Source organism: Microcebus murinus, unplaced genomic scaffold (assembly GCF_040939455.1).
Source record: "Microcebus murinus isolate Inina unplaced genomic scaffold, M.murinus_Inina_mat1.0 scaf008_hap2_Mmur4.0, whole genome shotgun sequence".
Taxonomy (NCBI): Eukaryota; Metazoa; Chordata; class Mammalia; order Primates; family Cheirogaleidae; genus Microcebus; species Microcebus murinus.
This window is the reverse complement of record NW_027438954.1, coordinates 261,174-286,963: the sequence shown is the minus strand read 5'-3', so window position 1 is coordinate 286,963 and position 25,790 is coordinate 261,174. Positions and strand designations below refer to the sequence as shown.

General features: G+C 38.8%; 1 long non-coding RNA gene across 2 annotated transcripts; it reads right to left on the bottom strand.

The window, feature by feature from the left end:
• Positions 1-2,168: 2,168 nt before the first annotated feature.
• On the bottom strand, positions 2,169-25,717 carry LOC105861241 (uncharacterized). 2 transcript variants are annotated; one of them, XR_012916702.1, is made up of 6 exons: positions 25,514-25,717; positions 25,329-25,402; positions 12,297-12,417; positions 12,020-12,111; positions 10,138-10,275; positions 2,169-4,141 (listed from the first exon to the last, which is right to left on the bottom strand). It is a non-coding gene; the product is annotated as an uncharacterized LOC105861241 (long non-coding RNA). The 2 variants fall into 2 exon arrangements; XR_012916701.1 differs by lacking the exon at positions 12,020-12,111.
• Positions 25,718-25,790: the final 73 nt, after the last annotated feature.

Below are 25,790 nucleotides of genomic sequence, written 5' to 3'. Positions count from 1 at the left end.
AGCCTACTCCTCAAGGCATTTCTTGTTCTATCCTCTGCATTAATTAATTAAGTCATTCATTCATTCAGTTTATTCCACAAATATTTATTGTCTACTAAATATTATGATTATGATGCACTGTTCTTTTTGGCACTGGGGATACAGCAGTGAACAAAACAGAAGCCCCTGCTTTGTGGAGCTTACAGTCTACTAGGGAGAGACAAATGCTAATCACAATAAGCAAATATAAAATATATCAGGTGTGATCAGTGCTTTGTAGAAAAGCATAACACACAAAGTAGAATAAGGGGATAGAAAATATAGGTAATTGGGGCTATCTTAGATATGCGAATCAGGAAATACTTCTCTAGGAAGATGACATTGGAGCATACTGGAAGTACTAGGGAAAATCATCAGATTATTTAGGAGGAAGGATGTTCTTCAGTGAGAAGGAACAAGTACAAAGGCCCTGAAAAGAGAGGGGACCTAGCATGCTTGGGAAATAGTGAGGAGGCCAGTGTGGCTGGAGAAGAATGAGTGATAGAGAGAGTGGTAGAAGATGAGGTCAGAGAGGTAAAGGGAACCAGATTAGGTAGGAACTTATGGGCCATGGTGAGGGCTTTGGCTTTTGTTCTCAGGGAAATGAGAGCCATGGGAGTAGTCTGAGTAGAGGAAGGACATGATCTGATTTGGATTTTAAAAAGAATTTCAGAGAATAATTAGTAATAGGTATACTAGAACACCAAGTAAAAGGAAACAAAACATAATTATTAGCTCCTAGGAAAACAAAAAAGGTGTACAAGGAAGGATATGTAATTAGTGTGAACCATATGGTTTAGATGTGAACAAGATTTACAATGTCATACTCATGCAAACAGTGACCACTGGTTGAACAAAAATTGTATAAAATGCTTAAAGAATAGATGTAATCACAAAGACGACCAAGCAGTAAGAGACTATTAGGGATGACTAAGCAGATTAGAAAGTAAAATATACGGGGCTTGTACAAATGGAAAATACAGTTTTTGAAATAAAAAACTCAATAGAGAGATTAAAGAGCAGATTAGACATAGCTGAAGAATCAGTAAGCTGAAAGATATATCTGAAGAAATTACCCAGAATGAAATGCAGAAAGACAAGGAGATAGAAAATATCAGAGATCTTATGAGATATGGAACATAGAATGAGGAGGTCTAAAATATGACTAACTGTATTCTGAGAACAAAAAAAAAATAGAAAGAATGAACAAAAGGCAATATTTGAAGAGATAATGGTTGAGAATTTTCCAGAAAATTTGAAAACCATGAATCCACTGAGCCATGAAGCACATTTCCAAAGTAGAATAAATAAAAAAGAAATACATGCCTAAACATGTTAGAATAAAACTTCAGGATCCCCTGCATGTTCCAGCAAAGAAAAAAACAAAAAACACACAACAACAAATCAGCAATTAGTCTGATAGTAGACTTCTTGACAGCAATAAAGCAGACTTCTCAAAACCAAAAGAGAATGGAATCATATATTCTACATGTTGAGTGAAAATATCTGTAACAAACTATGCTTTAAGAATGAGAATAGAAACATATAACAAAGACTGGGAGAATTTAACACCAAGAGACCTATATTAAAAGAACATTTAAACACTATATTCATAATGAAAGGAAACGGTCCTAGAAGGAAGGTCTGAGATAAAAGAATGTATGCATTTGAGTCCAAACACTGTCTATATAAAAATAATACTGATAATGGTGTATAATTGTGAGGTTAGAAAAAACAGGAAGAAACTAACACACCTTAAAACAATAGTATATGGTCATGAGAGAAATGACTAGAGTTGAAGTTTCTAAGTTTCCTGCTTTCTTCAAGAGGAGGGTTAAAATACTGCTTAACTTTAAGCTTTATATGTTAAAAATACATAGAAAAATTTCAGGGATAATCACAGAAAGAAGAGAAAAAGAAATCCAAAAATAGTGAGGAAAAAATCAAATAAGAAAACAAATCCCAAAATTTAAAAAGCAGGTGAGTAAAGAGAAAATGAAGCATACAAAGGTGGTAGTGGAAAATAGAAATGAAAAAATATGATGGTAGATTTCACAGATGTAGCAAAAAATAAAAAATAAAAAAATAAAATTAAAAGAAATATAAAAAATAAAAAATATATAAAAAATAAAGAAAAATATGATGGTAGAAACAAATCCAAATATATCACAGTAAATATAAACAGACTAAATTTGCCAATTAAAAGACACAACATCAGATTAGATTTTTAAACAGCTATATGTTGTTTCCAAGAGATATAATTTAAGAATAAAGGCATGAAAATGCTCAAAAGTAAAAGAATGGACAATTATATACCACACAAATCCTAACAAGAAAGACTTGTGTTACTATATTAATACAAGAAACAATAAGCTTCAAGGAAAATTGCATTACCAGGAATAGATAAGGTCATTACATGTTTACTAGGAATACATAACAATGCTTAATTTGGATATTCCTAATAAAATACTCTCAAAATATATAAAGCAAAGAAAAAAAATAGATAGAATTAAAAGGAGAAATTGACAAATCCACTACCATAGTTGACTATTAACACACTTCTTTCAATTATTGGTAGATCATAACAAAAAGAAATCAGTATAAATAAATAAATTTTAACAACACAGTTAACAAACTTGATAATAGACATGTAGAACTCTGTATTCAACAATTAGAGAACACATATTCTTATAATTTATTCTTAGAAAGCACATGGGAAGCATTCAAAATATTGATCACGTACTAAGCCATAAAACAAGTATAAATAAATTTCAAAGAGTTGTTATCAAACAGACCACATCCTCAGACCATAATACAATTAAGACATATTTTAATAACAAAGAGATAAATTTTAAAATCCCCATTTAGAAATTTAAAAACACATTTCTATATAACTTACAAGTCAAAGAAGTAACCATGATGGAAATATTGAAGTACTTGAAACTGAACAAAAATGAAAATACCGCATAGCTGAACTTGTAGAAAAGCAGTATTTAGAGTGAAATTCATGTCCTTAAATGCACAAATTAGAAAACAAGCAAGACTGAAAATGAATGAGCTCGATGTCCAATTTAAGAAATTAGAAAAAGAACAATAGAATAAACCCAAAAAATGTGGAAGGAAGGAGATCAAAAAAGATAAGAGCAGAAATTAAAGAAATAGAAAACAAAGACACAATAGAGAGGAGCAACAAAGCCAAAAGTTGGTTCTTTGAAAAGACCAATAAAATAGACAAACCTTTGGAGAGATTGATCAAGAAAAAAAGTGAGAAGGCACAAATCACCAATATCAGCAATGAAAAAGGAGACATAGCTACAGATTATATACAGCAGAGAATAAAAATATAAGGAAACTTTATGGCAATGAATTTGAAAATGTAGACAAAATGGACCAATTCCTAGTAAACCATATCTTACTGAAAACTCAAGAAGAAAAAGAAATCCTCAATAGTCCTACAACTATTAAAGGTATTGAAGCGGTAGTTAAAACTCTTCCCACCAAAAGAACAAACAAACAAACAAAAATAGGCAGAGTTTTCCAGTTGGGTATAAGGATTACAAGTAGATGAAGAGGTTTGATTCTCTTAGACCTAGAGGTGCCCAGGTAGGACCTGAGGCAGTGGAGACTCAAGGCAGGCACCTCTCTCCATGGGCAGCCTTTTCTGGAGATCCTTAGAGGGTGGCCCTTAGTAAAGTGGGGTCTGATAAATCCCTCTACAGTCCCTGCAGGTGGTGAGCACAAATAAGTAGCATACAGCACTCAGTTACTGCTCTGTAAATGTGCTAAGCCAAGAAGACCAAGAGGTGCTCTATCACTTGGACAGTCTCTTCAGTAGCCAGCTTCTGTAGTCTTCTTCTCATTGAGGACAAGGGGCCTGTGGACCTGCTGGAGGAGTCAGTGTTCCAGTTTCCAAGAAATACACACAGCTCAAGTTGTGACTGGTTAGGATGGGGCTTGGTGGAGGTAGGCCAAGCAGGGGCTTCTGGAGAATGTAGCTCCAGGTCGAAGCCCCAAAACTCTGTCTTCACAAATATCAGATACTTCTATCCATTTGTAGCTGATGAACCCTTTTAATGGTGTCCAAGCTAGCTGCAGGGTGATGGTTCTAATAATGATGCATGTTCTGCAAATAAGAGCTTCATCATTATTTTGAAATAGTTAATATGAAAGCGTTCAACTGGATTTGAAATCTACTCACATTATCACAAGAAATTTTAACAATATATTTGTCAGTAAAACAAAAAGAAAAGTTGTTAGATATAATTTCAATTGTTAAACATTTTTGAACAATTTAAAAATTAGTTTAAATATCTATTACTTATACAAAGAAAGATTTTTGTTGATGGTGATTGTTAAGAATTTGAAGAACATTGTTAAAAAGTCTTGGTTAGGATTTGTGTGTAGCCATTTCAAGCATAGAACCTTACATAAAATAAATATGTTATGGAAGCAAGTTTCAAGTTTCTCATTTAAAATTCTAAAAAGATTTTAATTTAGAAGTTTAACATTAACTCAATATTTAAAAGGAAAACACCAGACCAAAATGGTTTTGCAGGAGAGATCTACCAAAGAGATCATTCCAGAGTCATACAGCATCTTCCAGAATTTTGTAAAAGAGGGAACACTCTCTTACCCATTCTATGATACCAGCAGAACCTTAAAGTCAAAAGCAAATAAGGACAAGATAAGAAAGAAAAATTAAAGACCAATTTCATTCATGGACACAGATGTAAAGATCCTAAACAAAATATTACCAACCCAAATCCAACACTGCATAAAAAATAAAAGACCGGCCGGGCGCAGTGGCTCACGCCTGTAATCCTAGCACTCTGGGAGGCCGAGGCAGGCGGATTGCTCAAGGTTGGGAGTTCGAAACCATCCTGAGCGAGACCCCGTCTCTACTAAAAATAGAAAGAAATTAATTGACCAACTAAAAATATATATACAAAAAACTAGCCGGGCATGGTGGCACATGCCTGTAGTCCCAGCTACTTGGGAGGCTGAGGCAGGAGGATCGTTTGAGCCCAGGAGTTTGAGGTTGCTGTGAGCTAGGCTGACGCCACGGCACTCACTCTAGCCTGGGCAACAAAAGTGAGACTCTGTCTCACAAAAAAAATAAATAAATAAAAAAAATAAAAGACCATGACCAAATTGTGTTTACACAAGAAATGCAAAGGTGATCTAATATGAGAGAAATCTGTGTCATTTACTACATTATCAGATTATTGGAGGAAAAAAAGATACAGTCATTCTAAGAAATAGAAAAGGCATCTGATTAAAAAAAATCAATATCCTTTTTATGGTTTAAAAAAATAACAAAAAATTCTTAGTATAGAGTAATAGGGTAGAACTTGTTTAACCTTGATAAAACCTATAGAAATCTATAGCAACACAGTATCATTCTTAACAGGGAAAAGTTAGCAGTGTTTCCTCTATAAGACACAACAAGACACAGATGCCCACTATCACCTTTGCTATTCAACACTGTATTGGATGTCCTGGCCATTTCAGTAAGGCAAGAGAAATGAGTTAAAGGCATAAAGATTGGAAAGGAAAAAACAAAACTGTCATTTGTAGATGATATGGTTATCAACATAAAAAACATAGGATATACAGACAACTTAAGAGGAACCAGGGCTCCTTGGAGAAATGGCTGATTCTAGGCCTAGGGCAGGAAAATGCAAGATGAATTTGGAGCATTTTATGGTGTTAGAAAGTAAAGAAGTACTCAAAAACAAACGATGGGAGTGTGTCAAAGGGACTCAGGTGCCAACCTGAAAAGAGCCCCCAGTGGCTAAAACTGGAACAATTTGACCAAGAAAACAAAGAACACGGCATTGGATTTATAACACAAATTATTAAATTAATATACATGAGCTCGTACTGTCATAAACAAGTGACTGAATAAATAATAAAGGATAAGAGCCAAATCTTCTTTACAGAAGAGTTTCAAATGATATATACCATTTCCCCGAAAATAAGACCTACCCATAAAATAAACCCTAGCAGGATTTCTAAGTATTTGCGCAACATAAGCCCTACCCAGAAAATAGGACCTAGTGATGGGCGTGGCTATGCAGCGTGTCTGCACAACCCATGCATTTAGTTGCGGAGCGGTAAAGAAGACAAGCAGCCCTTCTCATCTGTCCCATGAGAGCTCTACTGCTCGACATGAGAGATTGGGGTCAGTGGTTGTAAAGGAAATAGAGTCACAACAAATTGAGGATGGAATTTGGGGTTTGGAGAGTTATTATAATGTCAGAAGACGACTTAACTATATTTTAATAAATGTAGATTGCTGTACCATACTTAAAAAAAATAACACATCCCCTGAAAATAAGCCCTAGGGTGTCCTCTTGAGGAAAAATAAATATAAGACCCTATCTTATTTTCGGGGAAACGCGGTATATACACCCTATTCCAGGAACTGTAGCTTAATTCCTCCCCCTCTCCTTCAGGGTGGGCTAGAGTCTTCCAAAGCACGGAGTATGAAAAGGGAAAAAGAGCAACTTTCCACTGGAGAAAGCTGGCAATTACCACCTTAACCAAGGGATGAAGGTTCACATCACTGGGGACGTCATGTGGGTACCATGTGCTCCCAGAGATGATGTCATGAGAAAGGCATTTAAACTCTGGTGTTCTTTCCAAAAATAATGCCAGTCTAATTATGGGAAAAACTTTAGACAAATATAAATAGAGAGACATTCTACAGTATTTCTCAAAATTGTTAAGGTCATAAAAAAAAGGGGGCAGCCTGAGAAAATGTCATAGACCAGAGGATACTAAGGAGACATAACAACTAAATGCAATATGGTATTTTGAATTGGATCCTAGAACAGAAAAAAGACATTAGTGGAAAACTGATAAATCCGTGTAAAGTCTGATGCTTAGTGAATAGTAATAAAACAATGTTGCTTTTCTAGTTTTAATAAGTGTACCTGAGGAATATACAGGAACTCTCTGTACTATCTTTTTACTAACTTTTCTGTAAATCTGAAATTATTCTAAAATAAAAATCTTGCTTAAAAATAATAAGTTTAATAAAGCAAATGGTTACAATACAAATATACAAAAACCAGCTTCATTTCTACATACCTGCAAAAGAGATAAAAACACATTAAATTAAAAGATCCCATTTATAATAGCAGCAAACGAATAAGGTGTCAAGAAATAAATCTAACACAAGATATGCAAGACCATATGCAGAAAATTATAATACTGTGCCAAAGGATGTTCAATAATTTATTTAAAATAGATGGATATATCATGTTCATACGTAGGAGGACTCAATACCATAAATAATACAATTCTCTTCAAACTGATCTACAGAGTCATTGCAATTCCAAAATTTTTATAGAGCATGACAAGCTGATTCTGAAATGTGTCTCAAAAAACAAAAGGCCAAGAATACACGATACTGTTGAAGAAAAATAAGATGGGAAGGTTTTGCTTTTTCAAATATCAAGATTTATTATGAAGGTAAAGTATTTCAGGTGGTATGGTACTGGTTCAGGGACAAAAAGTTGGCCAATAGCAAAGGAAGCCCACAAACAGACCTATACAGATATGGAACTTCGATGTTCCAGAGATGGAGCTTCAGATCATTATACTATAGCTATGTGAAAAACCCCATTCCAGTTGGATTAAGGACTTAAATATGAAAGGTAAACTTTTAAACTTTTATTAGAGAAAATAAAGAATATGTTTATGACTGTAGGTTAGGGAAAACAAGACAAAAAATTGTCAGTTATAATAGAGAAAAGATTAATTTGTTCAACTCAGTTAAAAATAGGAATTTCTGCTCATGTAAAGACACCATAAAGAAAAAAAGCCCCAAACTGAAAGAAGATATTCAACACATACAACTGACAAATGATGATTGTCCAAAATAATTAAAGAACTTCTACAAATCACTAAAAATGATTTAAATTTTTTTTAAATGGGCAACAGATATTATTATAATAGTCCTTTTATAGAAGAGGAAACATGTGGGGCTAAGAACCATGCAAAGATGCTCAATCACATTAATGACTGGGAAAATGCTAATGAGTCCATAGTGAAATTACCATTTTATACTCACCATGATGACAAAAATGAAGAAGTGGGACAATATAAAGTATATGAGGGTGTGGAACAATGGGATCTCTTATACATTGCTGAAAGGAGTGTACCATCAGTTATGAATACAGTTTGGCATAAACTTCAAGGTGGACTTTCACATGTACTATTAGCCATCAATTTCATTCCTAGGTATACACCTTAGAAAAATGGGTGTGTATGTGTCCTAGGAGGCATGTATAAGAATGTTCATAGTAGCACTGTTCATAAGTGCAATAAAGCTGGAAATGACCCAAATGTCCAATAACAGATAAATGAATAATTTATTTTATGATCACGCAAGGAAATAATGTACAGCAATATTGAACAAACTATAGCTACATGCAACAACATAGGTGAATCTTAAAAACATACCACTGAGTGAAAAAAGTAAGTCACAGAATACCACATACAGTATGATACTATTTTTACAAAGCTCACAACCAAGCCAAATAAACAATGTATTGGTTGAACATCCTCATAAACATGAAAAAGATCTCATACATCAAAAAGAGCAAGTGAATGTTAAACACAAGACTTAAAGAGTAGTAATTTTTGTGGGGAATGGAACAGAAAATGGGTAGGTGCTATCATTAATATTCTTGGTTGGGGTTATGAGTTCCTGGATTTCATTATGTTATTATCTTTATAACATGTGTGTATAATGTATATATTCTTTTTTTTTTTTTTTTTTGAGACAGAGTCTCACTCTGTTGCCCTGGCTAGAGGGCTGTGGCATCAGCCTAGCTCACAGCAACCTCAAACTCCTGGGCTGAAGTGATCCTCCTGCCTCAGCATCCCAAGTAGCTGGGACTACAGGCATGTACCACCATGCCCAGCTAATTTTTTCTATATATTTTTAGTTGGCCAATTAATTTGTTTCTATTTTTAGTAGAGACAGAGTCTCGCTCTCGCTCAGGCTGGTTTCCAACTCTTGACCTTGAGCAATCCACCCGCCCTCGGCCTCCCAGAGTGCTAGGATTACAGGCGTGAGCTACCGCGCCCGGCCTAATGTATATATTCTTTTATCATATATCTAATATATGTTATGTGGCCAAAAGAATACAAGAAAGCGAGGAATAACTCTTTTGGAGAGTTTTTCTGTTAGGGGAATTGAGAAATAAAGTCATAACTGTAAGGGCGTGGGGAATGAAAAGGGTTAAAAAACTTTTTTAAATAGGAGCAATAGAAGATTGGTGGAATGGCAGAGCAAAGACTTCGGGGAACTCACTTTCCCTCTAAAACAATGACAATATGGGCAAACCAACTAAAATCAATCATTTTAGAACTTTGGCAAGTAAACAAAGCCACAGAATAAAGTAAAAATCATCTATTCAAGAGAAACTAACTGAAGGTTGGCAAGACAGTGTAGTCCGTGATATTTTATTTGTGGCTATTCCCATCCTCCCTCCCCACCCCTCCTCAGCTCAGGGGTGCAGTATCCAAAAGGTGACTAAATTCCAGGCAACAGAGAAATCTGACCACTGTGGGACTTTAAAAGGAAATCCTGGAGAACGAGACAAGACAACTATAGGGAATGTTGAAAAGCTCTGAGATATTCCTAGGGATCTAAAGGGCTGTGCATATACTCAAGGCAATGTGCATGCCCAGGAAAGTGCTTGCAAAGGAGAGGACCCAAGTCACTTATCTCTGTCTCACTATGAGGCCCTGTGTAAGCAGAAAGTGAAAGCTAAGGCTGATCTGTACACTGGCTGGAGTTTGAAGGCATGTTTTCTCACACACATCCTCTTGGCAAAGGGTGGAAGACATACAGACAAAGCATGTATTGGCTGACCAGCAAATTATATTTACCCAGGTGAGACCCTTAGGAATCCAGGTTTAAAAATAAAAACAAGAACTTTTTTTTAAAAAGAAAAAGGCTAGCAGACAACTCAGGGACCACATAATGCAGGGAATATAGAATCTACCAAATTAGTCCAGAAAAGTCACAAAACAAATAAACAGCAACAAGAAACATAATTACAACAACAGCGACAAAAACAAAATCAAACAATAACAAACCTTAGGAGTCCAGATGTCAGCAAGATGGCAGAATAGGACTTTCCAGTGCTTATCTCCCCGCAGAAACATCAATTTGAACTATCCGTGCAGAAAAATACTTCACAAGCGCTAAGGAAACCAGGTGACAGATTACAGCACCTGGGTATGGCACAGAAATAAGAAAAGACACATTGAAGAGGGTAGGAAGGACAGTTTTATTTTTATTTATTTATTTATTTATTTATTTAAGACAGAGTCTCACTCTGTTGCCTGGGCTAGAGTCCTGTGGCATCAGCCTAGCTCACAGCAACCTCAGGCAATCCTTCTGCCTCAGCCTCCTGAGTAGCTGGGACTACAGGCATGCACCACCATGCCTGGCTAATTTTTTCTATATACATTTTTAGTTGGCCAATTAATTTCTATTTTTAGTAGAGATGGGGTCTCATTCTTGCTCATGCTGGTCTTGAACTCCCGAGCTCAAGCAATTCTCCCGCCTCTGTTTCCCAGAGTACTAGGATTACAGGCGTGAGCCTCAATGTCCAGCCGAAAGGACAGTTTTATATTACCTGTGTAACACAACCTGCAACCCCAGGCAGAACAGCTGGAAGAGAGATATTCTTTGTTCATGGAAGAACAGGGAAATGAGCAGTGGACTTTCCCTTAGACCTCAACACGAAGCCTACCCCAGTAAAACCTAGCACTGAGCAGGTACAAGACTTCAGGCTCATACCTGCAGACTGAGCCTCCAGGTTTGCCCAAGTGCCAGACAATATCCCACTGCTTCAGGTTCTAGGCCTGCCTGGCATACTCAGTGTCTGGGCCCAACTCAGTACCAAGCCAGTTCCCACAGACCCAGGGTCCAGGCCCATCCCAGTAGACAATGGTGACAAACTGGATCCCATGCCACCAAGGCTCTGGGACCCCCCCTGCAGACCCAGAATCCAGGCCAGCCCCTGTGGATGCAAAACTGAGGCTTGACACCACGGATTCAAGCTCAGGGCCTTCTCCAGCACCATGTGGACCTAGAAGTGAGGCCAGCCCCCATGGATACAGGATCCAAATATGCCCTTGTGGATTCAGGCTCCAGGCCCACCCCCCACATAAGCAATTGCCAGGTCCACCTAGCTCCAGGCCAAGCCCTGTGGACTCAAGACATGAGGTCCACCCATCTCCTGACCCAGGAACCAGACTAGCCTGCCTGAGGATTATATCAGCAAGCCCACCCACAGATCATGCCAGATGGCCAGGGCCAGAATCTCTGGTGAAGGGCTTTCCCAAAGCCAGCCTGCAAAGACTAGAATAAGTCTCTATTTCTTCAAATATGCAGATACCAGTACACAGCTACAAGGATCAAAAACAATCAGGGAAACACAACACCAACAAAGGAACAAAATAAAACATTAGTAACCAACCCCAAAGAAGAGATTTATGAACTGGCTTACAAAGAATTCAAAATAATTATTTTAAGAAAGCTCAGCCAACTTCAAGAAAGCACAAAGAAACAAACCAATGATATCAAGAAAAAAAAATAAATGACTAAACTGAAAAATTTAAGAGAGATTGAAATTATTAAAAAAATCAAATAGCTGGGCATGGTGATGCATGCTTGTATTCCCAGCTACTTGGGAGGCTGAGGTGGAAGGATAACTTGAGCCCAGGAGTTTGAAGATGCAGAGAGCTATGACTGCGCTACTGCACTCTAGCCTGGGCAACAGAGCAAACCTCATCTTTAAAAAAAAAAAAAGAAAGAAAGAAAAAAAAGTTAATAGCAGAAAACTTTCTAAATTTTGAGAAACATATACATATCTAGATATAGAAAGATCAAAGTTCTTCAATTAGATTAAATTAAAACAAGTTGTCAGTAAGACATATTATAATCAAACTGTCAATAATCAAAGATAACCTGGGCATGGATGTGTGTGTTGATAATCCCAGCTACTTGGGAAGCTGAGGCAGAAGGATTGCTTGAGCCCAGGAGTTCAATACCAACCTCATCTGAAAAAAGAAAATCAAGGACAAGGACAGTATCCTGAAAGCAGCAAGAGAAAAGAAGCAAATAACATGTATGGGAATTCTCATAAGGCTAGCAGTGGATTGCTCAGCAGAGACCTTATAGGCCAAGAGAGAGTAGGATTGTATTCAATATGTTAAAGGAAAACAACTTCCAACCAATACTGTACCTGGCAAAGCTGTTCTTCAGAAATGAGGGAGAGATAAAGACTTTCCCAGGAAAACAAAAGCTGAGAGAGTTCATCCACACCAGAACTGTCTTATAAGAAAAGCTAAAGGGAATTCTTCAAGCTGAAAGAAAAGATTGCTAATTAGTTAAACAAAACATAAGAAAGTATAAAACTTACTGGTAAAAGTAAGAAAAATTCAGAATACTATAATATTGTAATGGTGATGTTTAAATCACTTACATCTTTACCATAAAGGTTAAAAGATAAAACTATTAGGCCGGGCGCGGTGGCTCACGCCTGTAATCCTAGCTCTCTGGGAGGCCGAGGCGGGTGGATTGCTCGAGGTCGGGAGTTCGAAACCAGCCTGAGCAAGAGCGAGACCCCGTCTCTACTATAAATAGAAAGAAACTAATTGGCCAACTAATATATATAGAAAAAATTAGCCGGGTATGGTGGCTCATGCCTGTAGTCCCAGCTACTTGGGAGGCTGAGCAGAAGGATCGCTTGAGCCCAGGAGTTTGAGGTTGCTGTGAGCTAGGCTGACGCCATGGCACTCACTCTAGCCTAGGCAACAAAGCGAGACTCTGTCTCAAAAAAAAAAAAAAAAAAAAAGATAAAACTATTAAAAATAATATCTACAATAATTTGTTAAGGGATAAACAATATGTGATGGGGGTAGAGGTGGAATAAAAGTGCAGAGTTATTATTATTTTTTTTTTTGAGACAGAGTCTCACTTTGTCGCCCAGGCTAGAGTGAGTGCCGTGGCGTCAGCCTAGCTCACAGCAACCTCAAACTCCTGAGCTCAAGTGATACTATTGCCTCAGCCTCCCAAGTAGCTGGGACTACAGGCATGCACCACCATGTCCGGCTAATATTTTCTATATATATTAGTTGGCCAATTAATTTCTTTCTATTTATAGTAGAGACGGGGTCTTGCCCTTGTTCAGGCTGGTTTCGAACTCCTGACCTTGAGCAATCCACCCGCCTTGGCCTCCCAGAGTGCTAGGATTACAGGCGTGAGCCACTGCACCTGGCCGAGTACAGAGTTTTTAAATGTAATCAAAATTGTTATCAGCTTTAAATATCCAGTTACAATTATAAGATGTTTTATGTAAACTTCATGGTAACCACAAAGCAAAAACCTATAGTAGATACACAAGAGAGAAAAATAAAGGAGAATCAAAGTACTCTACTAGAGAAAAATTACCTAATCACAAAAGAAAAGAGCAAAAGAGGAATAAAGGATCAAAAGATCTACAAAACAACTGACAAAATGGCAGTAGTAAGTCCTTACCTATTAATAATTACCTTGAATGTAAATAGATTAAATTATCCAATCAAAAGGCACAGAGTGGCTGAATGGATAAAAAGACAAGATGCAAACTATATGCTATCTCTAAAGAGACTCACTTCAGGACACACAGACTAAAAGTGAAGTGATGGAAAATATATATTCCATGCAAATGGAAACCAAAAGAGAGTAGTGGTAGCTAAACTTATATAAAATAGACTTTAAGTCAAAAACTATAAAGAGAGACAAAGAAGACCATATAATGATAAAGGGTTCATTCATCAAGAGGATATTAACAAATAGCTGGGTGTGATGGCTCATGCCTACAATCCCAGCTACTTAGGAGGATGAGGCGGGAGGATTGCTTGAGGCCAGGAGTTTGAGACTGCCTGGGCAACATAGTGAGACCCTGTCTTTAAAAACTTTTTTAAAAAATTAGCTGGGCGTGGTGGTGCACACCTGTAGCTCCAGCTACTCAGGAGGCTGAGGTGGGAGGATCACTGGAGCCCAGGAGTTCGAGGCTGCAGTAAACTATGATTGTGTCACTGCACAACAGCCTGAGTGACAGAGTGAGACCACATCTCTATTTTTAAAAAAGAGGATATAACAATTGTAAATATATGTGTACCCAACATTGGAATACCTAAGTATATAAAGCAAATATATATATATGCATATATATATGCATATACATGCATATATATGCATATATATGCATGTATATGCATATATATATATATATATATATCTGCAAAAAGCTTTATTTCCATTTGGTCTAAGGCTTGGGAGAGGACTCCAGGGTGGTTAAAAAACTGCCTAGTGGCTGGAGGGAGAGGCTCAGGCAGAAGCCCTGATACTGAGAGGGGTTCCTCAGTGGTCGCTGGGCTTGGCAGCCTCCTAGTCGTGCTTCAGAGTGAGCCTTTCAAAGAGATACTCGCCCAGCCCAGCCTGGGGCCGGCCAGCCTGCGGAGGTTGGTCAGGTGGTTGCCCATCTTCTTGATGAGTTTCACTTCCTCATCTAGGAAGTGATTCTCCAGGAAGTCACAGAGATGGGGGTCTGTGCGGGTAGAACCCAGAGCATGAAGATCTAGAAGAGGCTGGTTCAGGCCCTTCTCCAGGGCCATGGCGGCTTCCATTGCATCCTGGGTGGTACCCCACTCATCTTGAGAGGATTTCTGCACATCCTGGAAGAGAGCGTGCCCTCCACGCTGGTTTTGCATCTTCAAGAGACGCTGGGTGCCCTCGCGCTTCTCATAAGCCAATTCGCAGAAAAAGTGGCCCACGCCTTCCAAAGCCACATCGCCTTGATCGAAATAGTAGCCCAGAGAGAGGTAGGTGTAGGAGGCCCGCAGATGCAAATTGACCAGGCGGTCAATTTGCCTCCACCTCGGTGGAATAATTCTGACAAATCTGGGAGCTCATGGTTGCTCAGCAGTAAGATGCTAACCACAATAAAAGGTGTTAGCTGGCTCCAGCAGCAGGAGATGGCAGAGATCTTCTCTTGGTCCGGAGATCTTGGTCCCGGAGATTGCAAGTGGAGAGGCGACAGAGAGCAGTCAGAGGCTGGAAGAAAGGGAGTCCTCGGGTCTGTTCCGTCCAAACACTGTTGAAGCAAGAAACAGAGCCACGAGACCACCCAACCCGCTGCTAAAGCAAATATTATTACATCTGAAGGGAGAGATAGACTGCAATGCAATAACAGTAGGGAACCTCAATACCCCACCTTCAGCAATGAACAGATCATCCAGACAGAAAATCAATAAGGAAACATTGAACTTAAACTATACTTTAGACCAAATGGACCTAACAGACATATAAAACATTCCATCCAATAGCAGCAGAATACACATTTTTCTCAAGAGCACATGGATCATTCTCCAGAACAGATCATATACTACACAATAAAACAAGTCTTAAATGTAAGAAGATTGAAATCATATCAAATATCTTTTCTGTCCACAGTGGTATGGAAATAAAAATCAGTAACAAGAGGAATTTCAGAAAATTCACAAATATTAATACATGGAAATGAAACAACATGCTCCTGAACAATTAATGAGTCAAAGGAAAAATCAAAAGGGAAATTTAAAAATATCTTGAGACAAATGAAAATGGACACACAACATACCAAAATTTACGAGATGCAGCAAAAGCAGTTCTAACAGGGACATTTATAACAATAAACATCTATACCAAAAAAAAGAGAAAGATCTCAAATGGACAACCTCAAGGAACTAGAAAAAGAAGAACAAACTAAGTCCAAAGTTAGTAGACAGAAGAAAATTATAAAGATCAGAATATATGAGCCCAGGATTTTGAGGTTGTAATGAGCTATGATGATGCCACAGCACCCTAGCCCAGGCAACAGAGTGAGACTCTGCCTCAAAAAAAAAAAAAAAAAATCAGAGCATAAATGAAAGCAATAAAGACTAGAAAAAAATAGGAAAGATCAACAAAAGTGGCCAGTGCAGTGGCTCACGCCTGTAATCCTAGCACTCTGGGAGGCTGAGGCAGGAGGATTGCTTGAGCTCAGGAGCTCGAGACCAGCCTGAGCAAGAGCGAGACCCCATCTCTACAAAAAATAGAAAAATTAACCAGGCATGGTGTCACATGCCTGTAATACCAACTACTCAGGACGCTGAGGCAGGAGGCTCACTTGAGCACAGAAATTTGAGGTTGCTGTGAGCTAGGCTGATGCCACAGCACTCTAGCCCCAGTGACAGAGTGAGACTCTGTCTCAAAAAAACAAAAAACAAAACTACAGTGAGGTATCACCTTACACTTGTTAAAATGAAATGGCTATTATCAAAAACAAGAAAGATAAGTCTCGGTAAGGATGTGGAGCAAAGGGAACCCTTTCATACTATTGGTGGGAATGTAAATTAGTACAGTCATTATGGAAAACAGTATAGATGTTCCTCAAAAAATTAAAAATAGAAATATCATATAACCAGAAATCCACTGCTGGAGTATATCCGAAGGAAATGAAATCAGTATGTCGGAGAGATATCTGCACTCTCATGTTCATTGCAGCATTGTTCACAATAGCTACAATATGGAATCAACCTAAGTGTCCATCAGCAGATGAATAGATAGAGAAAATGTGGTATATATACACAATGGAATACTATTCAGCCTTAAAAAGGAATCCCTGCCATTTGTGACAACATAGATGAACCTGGAGGACATTATCTTAAGTAAAATAAGCCAGGCACAGAAAGACAAATACTGCATGATCTCACTTATATGTGGAATTTTTAAAAAGTTGAACTCATAGAAGCAGAGAGTAGAATGGTGATTACCAGCAGCTGTAGGGTTGTTGTTGGGGAGATGTTTGTAAAAGGGTATAAAATTTTGGTTATATAGGAGGAATAAGTTCAAAAGATCAATTGTGGCCGGGCATGATGGCTCATGCCTATAATCCCAGCACTTTGGGAGGCCAAGGTGGGAGGATAGCTTGAGGCCAGGAGTTTGACACCAGCCTGATCAAGAGCGAGACCCCATATCTACAAAAAGTATAAAAATTAGCCGGGCATGGTGGTGTGTGCCTGTAGTCCCAGCTAAGTGGGAGGCTGAGGCAGGAGGATCACTTGAGCCCAGGAGTTCGGGGTTGCGGTGAGCTATGATGATGCCACTGCGCTCTAGCCTGGGCAACAGAGCAAGACACTCTCTCAAAAATAAATAAATAAATAAATGTCAATTGTATAGCATGGTGACTATAGTTAATAACAATGTATTATATTCTTGAAAATTGCTGAAAGACTAGATTTTAAGTTTTCTCACCACAAAAAATGAAAAGTATGTGAGGTAATGTATATGTTAGTTAGCTTGATTTAGCCATTCTACAATGTGTAGAATGGCTAGAATATATATATATATATATATTTTAAAACATTATGTTTTACATGACAAAATGTAATTTTTATTTGTCAATTAAAATAAATAAATTTGATAAAATTTTATTATTTTATTGTTCTTATAAAAGAACGATAACAAACCTTGAGGAAGAGTCTGATACCAGAATTATTAGAATAAAGTAACTACCATGCCCAGTTTTTGACAAAAAATTATGAGAAATGCAAAGAAAGAGGAGAAAGTATACCACATACATTGGGGAAAAAGGCAGCCAACAGAACATGTCCCTGAGATGGTCCATGTTTTGGGCTTAACAGACAAAGACTTTAAATTAGCTATTTTTTATATATATATATATATATATATATATATATATATATATACACACACACACACATACACACACACACATATATATATTTTAATAGAGACAGGTTTTACTTTGTTGCCCAGGCTGGGGTGTAGTAGTAGAATCACAGCTCGCTGTAGCCTCAAACTCCTGGGCTCAAGCAATCCTCCCACCTCAGCCTCCCAAGTAGCTGGAACTATAGGTGCATATAATCACACCAAGCTATTTTTTTTTTTTTTCTGTAGAGACAGGGTCTCACCATGTTACCCAGGCTGGTGTTGAACTCCTGGATTCAAGTGATCCTCCCACCTTGGCCTCCAAAAGTGCTGGGATTACAGGTGTGTGTCACTGTGCCCAGCCAGATTATAAATATTTTCAAAGAACTAAAAGAAACCATATCTAAAGTATTAAAGGAAACTATGAGAACAATGTCTCACCAAATGGAGAATATCAATAGAGATAATTTATATAAAGGATCAAATAGAAAATATGAACTTAAAAGGGACAAAAACTAAAATGAAACATTTATTACAGGGGCTCAACAACAGAGTTGAACTTTCAAGAGAGTGAAAGAGTAAATCTGATGATAGGTCAATAGAGATTATCCATTCTGAGAAACAGAAAAACAAGAGCCTCACAGACCTGTAGGATACCATCAAATATATCAACATATATACAATGGAGTCCCAGAAGAGGAGGAAGAAAAATGGCTGCAACTTCTCAAATTTGATAAAAACTATTATTCAACACATTCACAAAGCTCAAAAAGAATAAACTCAAAGAGATTCACACTAAGCACATCATGGTGAAACTGATAAAAGCCAAAGATAAAAATAAAATTTTAAGGCCTTTTTTCTTTTTGAGACAGAGTGTCACTCTGTTGCCTGGGCTAGAGTGCCATGGCATCAGCCTAGCTCACAGCAACCTCAACCTCAACCTAAACGGGGGTCTCACTCTTGCTTAGGCTTGTCTTGAACTCCTGACCTTGAGCGATCCTCCCACCTTGGCCTCCCAGAGTGCTAGGATTACAGGCATAAGCCACCATGCCCAGACAAAAATAAAATTTTAAAAGTAGCAAGAGATGGCGGGGTGCGGTGGCTCACGCCTATAATCCTAGCACTCTGGGAGGCTGAGGCGGGTGGATCATTCAAGCTCAGGAGTTCGAGACCAGCCTGAGCCAAGAGCGAGACCTCGTTTCTACTAAAAATATAAATAAATTAATTGGCCAACTAAAAATATATAGAAAAAATTCGCCAGGCATGGTGGCGCATGCCTGTAGTCCCAGCTACTCTTCCGGAAGCTGAGGCAGAAGGATTGCTTGAGCCCAGGAGTTTGAGGTTGCTGTGAGCTTGGCTGATGCCACGGCACTCTAGTCTGGGCAACAGAGTGAGACTCTGTCTCAAAAAAAAAAAAGAAAGAAAGAAAAAATTCCATCTATAATAGCATTAAAAAGAATAAAATGCCTAGGAATAAATTTAACAAAAGAACTACAAGACTTGTACACTGAAAACTACAAAACACTCCTGAAAGAAATTTAAGATCTAAATAAATAGAAAAACATCCTCTGTTCACAGACTGGAAGACAACATTGTTAAAAATACTCTCCAAATTGATAAATAGATTTGACACAACTCCTATGAAAATTCTAGCTGTTTTTCTTAAAAAAAGAAATTGACAAGCTGACCCTAAAATTCATATGGAAATGCAAGGATAGCCAAAACAATCTTGAAAAAGAACAAAGTTAGAGGACTCTCACTTCCTGATTTTAAAATGTATTACACTGCTATAGTAATCAAGACAATGTGGTCTGGCATGGTGACAAACATACAAGGTCAATGGAATAGAACTGAGAGTCCAGAAATTAACCATTACATATATATGATTTATGGGCAATTCTTTTTTGTTGTTGTTATTGTTTTTAGAGATGGGGGTCTTGCTGTGTTGCCCAGGCTGGCCTCAAACTCCTAGGCTGAAGAGATCCTCCCACCTCAGCCTCCTAAGTAGTAGGAATACCGCACCTAGACTATGGTCAATTGATTTTTGAGAAGGTTGCCAAGATAATCCAATGGGAAAAAGAATATTTTTTTCAACAAATGGTGCTGGGAAGCTAAGGAGACATGACAATTAAATGCAATGTAAGAGTGTGAATTAGATTCTAGAAGATGAAAATAATGTTAGTGGAAAAACTAATGAAATCTAAGTTCTGTACTTTCGTTAACAGTACAGGCACACCTCATTTTATTGTGCTTTGCAGATAATGTGTTTTTTACAAATAGAAGGTTTTTGGCAACCCTGCATCGAGCAAATTTATCAGTGCCATTTTTTCAACAGCATGTGCTCACTTAGTGTCTGTCTCACATTTTGGCAATTTTTACAGAATTACAAACTCTTATTATAGCTCTTATGGTGATCTATGATCAGTGATCTTTGATGTTATTATTGTAATTGTTTTGGGGGCATCACAAGCTGCACCCACATAAGATGGTGAACTTAAATAATAAATGTTGTATTTTGACTCCTCCACCAACTAACTGGTCATTTCCCCGTCTCTCTCCCTCTCTTCGGGCCACCCTATTCCCAGAGACAGAACAATATTGAAATTAGGCCAATGAATCACCCTACAATGGCCTCTAAGTGTTCAAGTGAAAGGAAGAGTTGCATGCCTCTCACTTAAAATCAAAGGCTAGAAATGATTAAGGTTAGTGAGGAAGGCATGGCGAAAGCTGAGATAGGCTGAATCTAGGCCTCTTGAGCCAGTTAGCCAAATTGTGAATGCAAAGGAAAAGCTCTTGAAGGAAATCAAAAGTGTTACTCCAGCTGGGCACGGTGGCTCATGCCTGTAATCCTAGCACTCTGGGAGGCCGAGGTGGGCGGATTGCTCGAGGTCAGGAGTTCAAAACCAGCCTGAGCAAGAGCGAGACCCCATCTCTACTAAAAATAGAAATAAATTAGTTGGCCAACTAATATATATAGAAAAAAAAATTAGCCGGGCATGGTGGCACATGCCTGTAGTCCCAGCTACTCAGGAGGCTGAGGCAGGAGGATCACTTCAGCACAGGAGTTTGAGGTTGCTGTGAGCTAGGCTGACACCACAGCACTCACTCTATCCTGGGCAACAAAGTGAGACTCTGTCTCAAAAAAAAAAAAGTGTTACTCCAGTGAATAAATGAATGATAAGAAAGTCAAATATCCTTATTGCTGATATGGAGAAAGTTTTAGTGGTCTGGAGAGATCAAACCAGTCATATCATTCCCTTAAGTCAAAGCCTAATCTAGAGCAAGGCCCTAAACTCTCTTCAATTCTGTGAAGGCTGAGAGAGGTGAGGAAGCTGCAGAAGAAAAGTTGGAAGCTAGCAGAGGTTGGTTCATGAAGTTTAAGGAAAGAAGCTGTTTCTATAACATAAAAGTGCAAGGTTAAGCAGCAAGTGATGTAGAAGCTGAAGCAAGTTATCCAGAAGATCTAGCTAAGATAACCGATAAAGGTGGCTACACTAAACAACAGATTTTAAACAGTATATAAAAGAGCCTTCTAGAAGAAGAAGATATCATCCAAGACTTTCATAGCTGGAGATGAGAAGTCAATACCTGGCCTCAAAGCTTCAAAAGACAGGCTGACTTGCTTGTTAGGGGCTAATGCAACTGGTGACTTTGAGCTGAAGTCAATGTTCATTTACCATTCTGAAAATCCTAGGGCTGTTAAGAATTATGCTAAATCTACTATGCCTGTGCTCTATAAATGGAACAACAAGGCCTGAATGACAGCACATCTGTTTATAGCATGGTTTACTATATATTTTAAGCTCACTGTTGAGACCTACTGGTCAGAAAAAAAAAGAATTCCTTTCAAAATATCACCGCTCATTGACAATGCACCTGGTCACCCAAGAGCTCTCATGGAAACATACAAGGACATTCGTGTTGTTTCATGCCTTCTAACACAATATCCATTCTGTAGCCCATGGATCAAGGAGTAATTTTGACTTTTAAGTCTTATTATTTAAGAAATACATTTCATAAGGCTATAGCTACCATAGATAGTGATTCTTCTGGGAAAAGTACATTGAAAATCTTCTGAAAGGACTCACTATTCTAGAAGCCATTCATTTGTGATTCATGGGAAGAGGTCAAAATATCAAAATTAACAGGAGTTTGGAAGAAGTTGATTCCAATCCTCATAGGTGACTTCGAGGGGTCCAACACTTCAATAGGGGAAGTAACTGCAGAGGTGGTGGAAACAGCAAGAAAACTAGCATTAGAAGTAGAGCCTGAAGATGTGACTGAATTGCTGCAATCTCATGATAAAATCTGAAAGAATGTAAAGTTGTTTCTTATGGATGAACAAAGTAAGTGGTTTCTTGAGATAGAATTTACTACTGGTGAAGAGGCTGTGAACATTGTTGAAATGACAACAAAGCATTTAGAATATGACCTAAACTTAGTTGATAAAGCCAGCAGCAAGGTTTGAGAGGATTGGTTCCAATTTTGAAACAAGTTCCACTGTGGATAAAATGCTATCAAACAGTATTACAGTATTACATGCTACAGAAAACTCTTTCGTGAAAGGAAGAGTCGACTGATGTGGCAAACTTCATTACTTGATTGTTATATTTTTTTTTTGTTTTGAGACAGGGTCTTGACCTGTTGCTTGGGCTAGAGTACAGTGGTGTCAACATAGCCCAATTCAACCTCAAACTCCTGGGCTCAAGTAATCCTGCTGCCTCAGTCTCCCAAGTAGCTAGGAGGTACGTGCCACCATGCCAGGCTAATTTTTGTATTTTTATTTTTTGTAGAGACAGGGGTCTCACTATGCTGCCCAGGCTGGTCTCAAACTCCTAGCCTCAAGTGATCCTTCCATCTCAGCCTTCCAAGGTGCTGAACATGAGCCACAGTGCCCAACCTCATTGTTATCTTATTTTAAGAAATCGCCACAGCCACCCCGACCTTCAGCAACCTGCAACCACCACCCTGATCAATCAGTAGCCATCAAAATCAAGGCAAGACCCTCCACCAGCAAAAAGATTACAACTCACTGAAGGCTCAGATGATCATTAGCACTTTTTATCAATAAAGTATTTTTAAATTAAAGTATGTACATGTTTTTAGACGTAATGCTAACAGTATAGTGTGAACATAACTTCTATGTGCACTGGAAAACCAAAAATTTGTGTGACTCACTTTATTGTGTTGGTCTGGAACTAAACCTGCAATATCTCTGAGGTATGCCTGTATTTCAATTAATTTTTAAATTTTGATACTTAAACTATAGTTGTATAATTTCTTAACATTTGGGGAATTCCAGTGAAGGATATATGGGAATTCTTTCTATAATTTTTAAAATGCTTTTTAAAGCCTGAAATTATTGTTTTTAAAGTTCTAAAATTCTAAATAAAAACAAAAAAATTTTAAGGAGGAGGGAAAGAAAATGTCTGGATAGGGCAATTTGGAGCAAGGACACCTACCCCTACCTCTCAGTCTCCCAGGGAGAGGGCTATGAGGGGGCTGCTGGGGGAACTGGGTTTTCAGGGGAAAGCCAGATCACTATTCAAGCAGTGGTTCTGGGGGGGGTTGGATAGTTAAGGGGTGTTTGGGGCATTTTTGATTGTCACAATAATTGGAGATCATTAGTGGGTATGAACCATGTATGCTCAGCTTCCTGCAGCTCCACACAACAAGGAATATATCCCATATAACTTAAATTGTTTTTTCTTTTTAAATTTATTTTGCTTCATTTTTTTGTTTGATCTTTTCTTCTTTCTCATCCTAGCCACTAGACCACGAGGGACCATAAAACTTTAGAATGTCCCACCAGACAGTCAATGTTAGTGAAAAACCAGTTCATTTGTCTCTTTATTCATTCAACAAACATTTATTAAGAAAGTCTACTATGTGCCAAGCACTGTTTTAGGTAATAGGTATACATTAGGGAACAAAAAAGACAAAAGGAAGCAGGAGCATGAGCCTTGTGGATATTTGGGGAAAGAGCATTCTAGGTACAGGGAATGGTCCAGTACAAAACCCCCAAGGTGGAATTGTGCCTAATGTGTTAGATAACATTAAGGAGATCAGAATGGATGGAATCAAGTGAGTAAGGGAGGACAGTGGTAGGAGAGAAGGTCAGAGAGATTAGGGGACCAGATCATGGATATTATATACTGACTTCTCCAGAAATTCAACAACCATATACATTGAAGGAAGACTGCACATTGTTTTGTTTAGAATTTTATGAGAAATTGTTCATCATTTAGGAAAATTGCATCACCCCACTTGTGGCTTCTGAGTCACCAATCAACACACATGTAGCTATCACATTCACAGATGCAAGTATCATTATGTGTAAGACCATTTCTTTATGTCCTCTAGTGGAGTCATATCCCAGTCTTTACATACTGAAATACATTTTATTGTATTATAAATTACTCTTCCTTTACTTCTCCCTTATATTACAATGAGGGCATTATATTGGTTCTCAGTGAATTAGGTGTATAGATAGATTCTATTTTCTATGTCCTTCATTTCAAGAATGGAGTGTTGGGTCCAATATGTATGAGAACAACAAGCACAGCAAGAAAATGAAGGAAGTATTTATTGAGAAGCCAGAATGAGAATGGAGGGGATTTTGCTGATGACTGAACGTGAGTTCCAGAAGGCCTAGTCAAAGGATTTCAGGATGGAGACAGGAAGGAAGATTTCCAGGGCTGTATGAAGAAGTAACCAGGAGATCTCTAGGCTGTTTGTGGTGACTGACATTCCATAGCATAAAGGGCCATTAAAAAGTATTTTCTAATGTAATTTGTTTCCCACTCTGGGTATCTCTACCTATTTAACAGAGTAGGCTGGAGAACAAAGAGGGTTCCCTCCTCAATGAGACCAGAAGCAGCCTGAAGTAAGGCTCCCCTTTTTACTCACAGAACAGGTGGCAGCCTCAGGTTAAGTTCATTGGTGCCCTCAGACCAAGCTCATAGCTATAAACAGTACACCTCTAACCTCGGGCCATCCTCATTGCCATAAACAATGCACCTCTAACTTCTTCCTCTTTCTTAAAAAAGGAAAAACAATAACAGAGTAAGACAAAAGGATTCAGAAAGAAGATTCAGTGGGGGAAGGGTCAGAGACCGGGAGAAGACAAAGACAGAAACCAAGAGAGGCAATATTCTTTCCAATCAAGACAGTCATTAATTATTAAAATAAATTTCCAAGGGTTGGGTGCTGGGCAAAGAGATGCACATGCATTGTCTCAACTAGAGAGTATTAGACCCCACTTGACAGATGAGGAAACTGAGGCCCAGATGGGTGAGGTAGATGGCTCAAGGTGTCATAGCTAGTTTTTTACTGGTTGGGTCAGGATTCAGCTTCTATGTCTGGGATGTCTAGTCTGTCTGAGAGGGACAGACAGAAATAGACGGAGACTGGCCGGAGGGATGGGGTGGGAGGGATATGGAGACAGGCATGCACGCAGACGATCGTGTGAGCTGCAGACCTGCACAGAATCGTTTCCCAAGACACTGGGGCGAGCACAGGTGCTCCGAAGGGTACTCACCTGGTTGCCATCTGGGGCCGCAGGAGCACTCGGCCTCCCTTTGCTACCCGCGTGATCCTCTGCAACCCGCTGACCTAGGGTTGAGAGGCCGCCCAGGTAAAAGCTCGCCCAGACCCCACCCCTCACGCGCTCCGGCCAGGCCTATTCCCGCCGCCACTCCCCCAAGCCCGGTCTTTACCACTCACCCGACACCTGTAGCCACCGTCAGTGCCGCGGCTGCCACGCAAACAGATACAAGGGGCTGGCAGCGAGATCTCCAGAATACACTGGACGCGTCCCTCTCGCTGGCTGGAGCGCTAGCGGGGCCACAGGCCTACCCCGCTACCGACGGCTCCCGGGCTCCCATTGGAGGAGTGTCCTCCTGCCTTCCCTAGGATTGGCTGCAGATAAAAAACACTTTATTTTTACCCCCTAGGCTGGAATCCAGGCAGAAGAAAACTCCGCCCCTTCGGGGACTCTCAT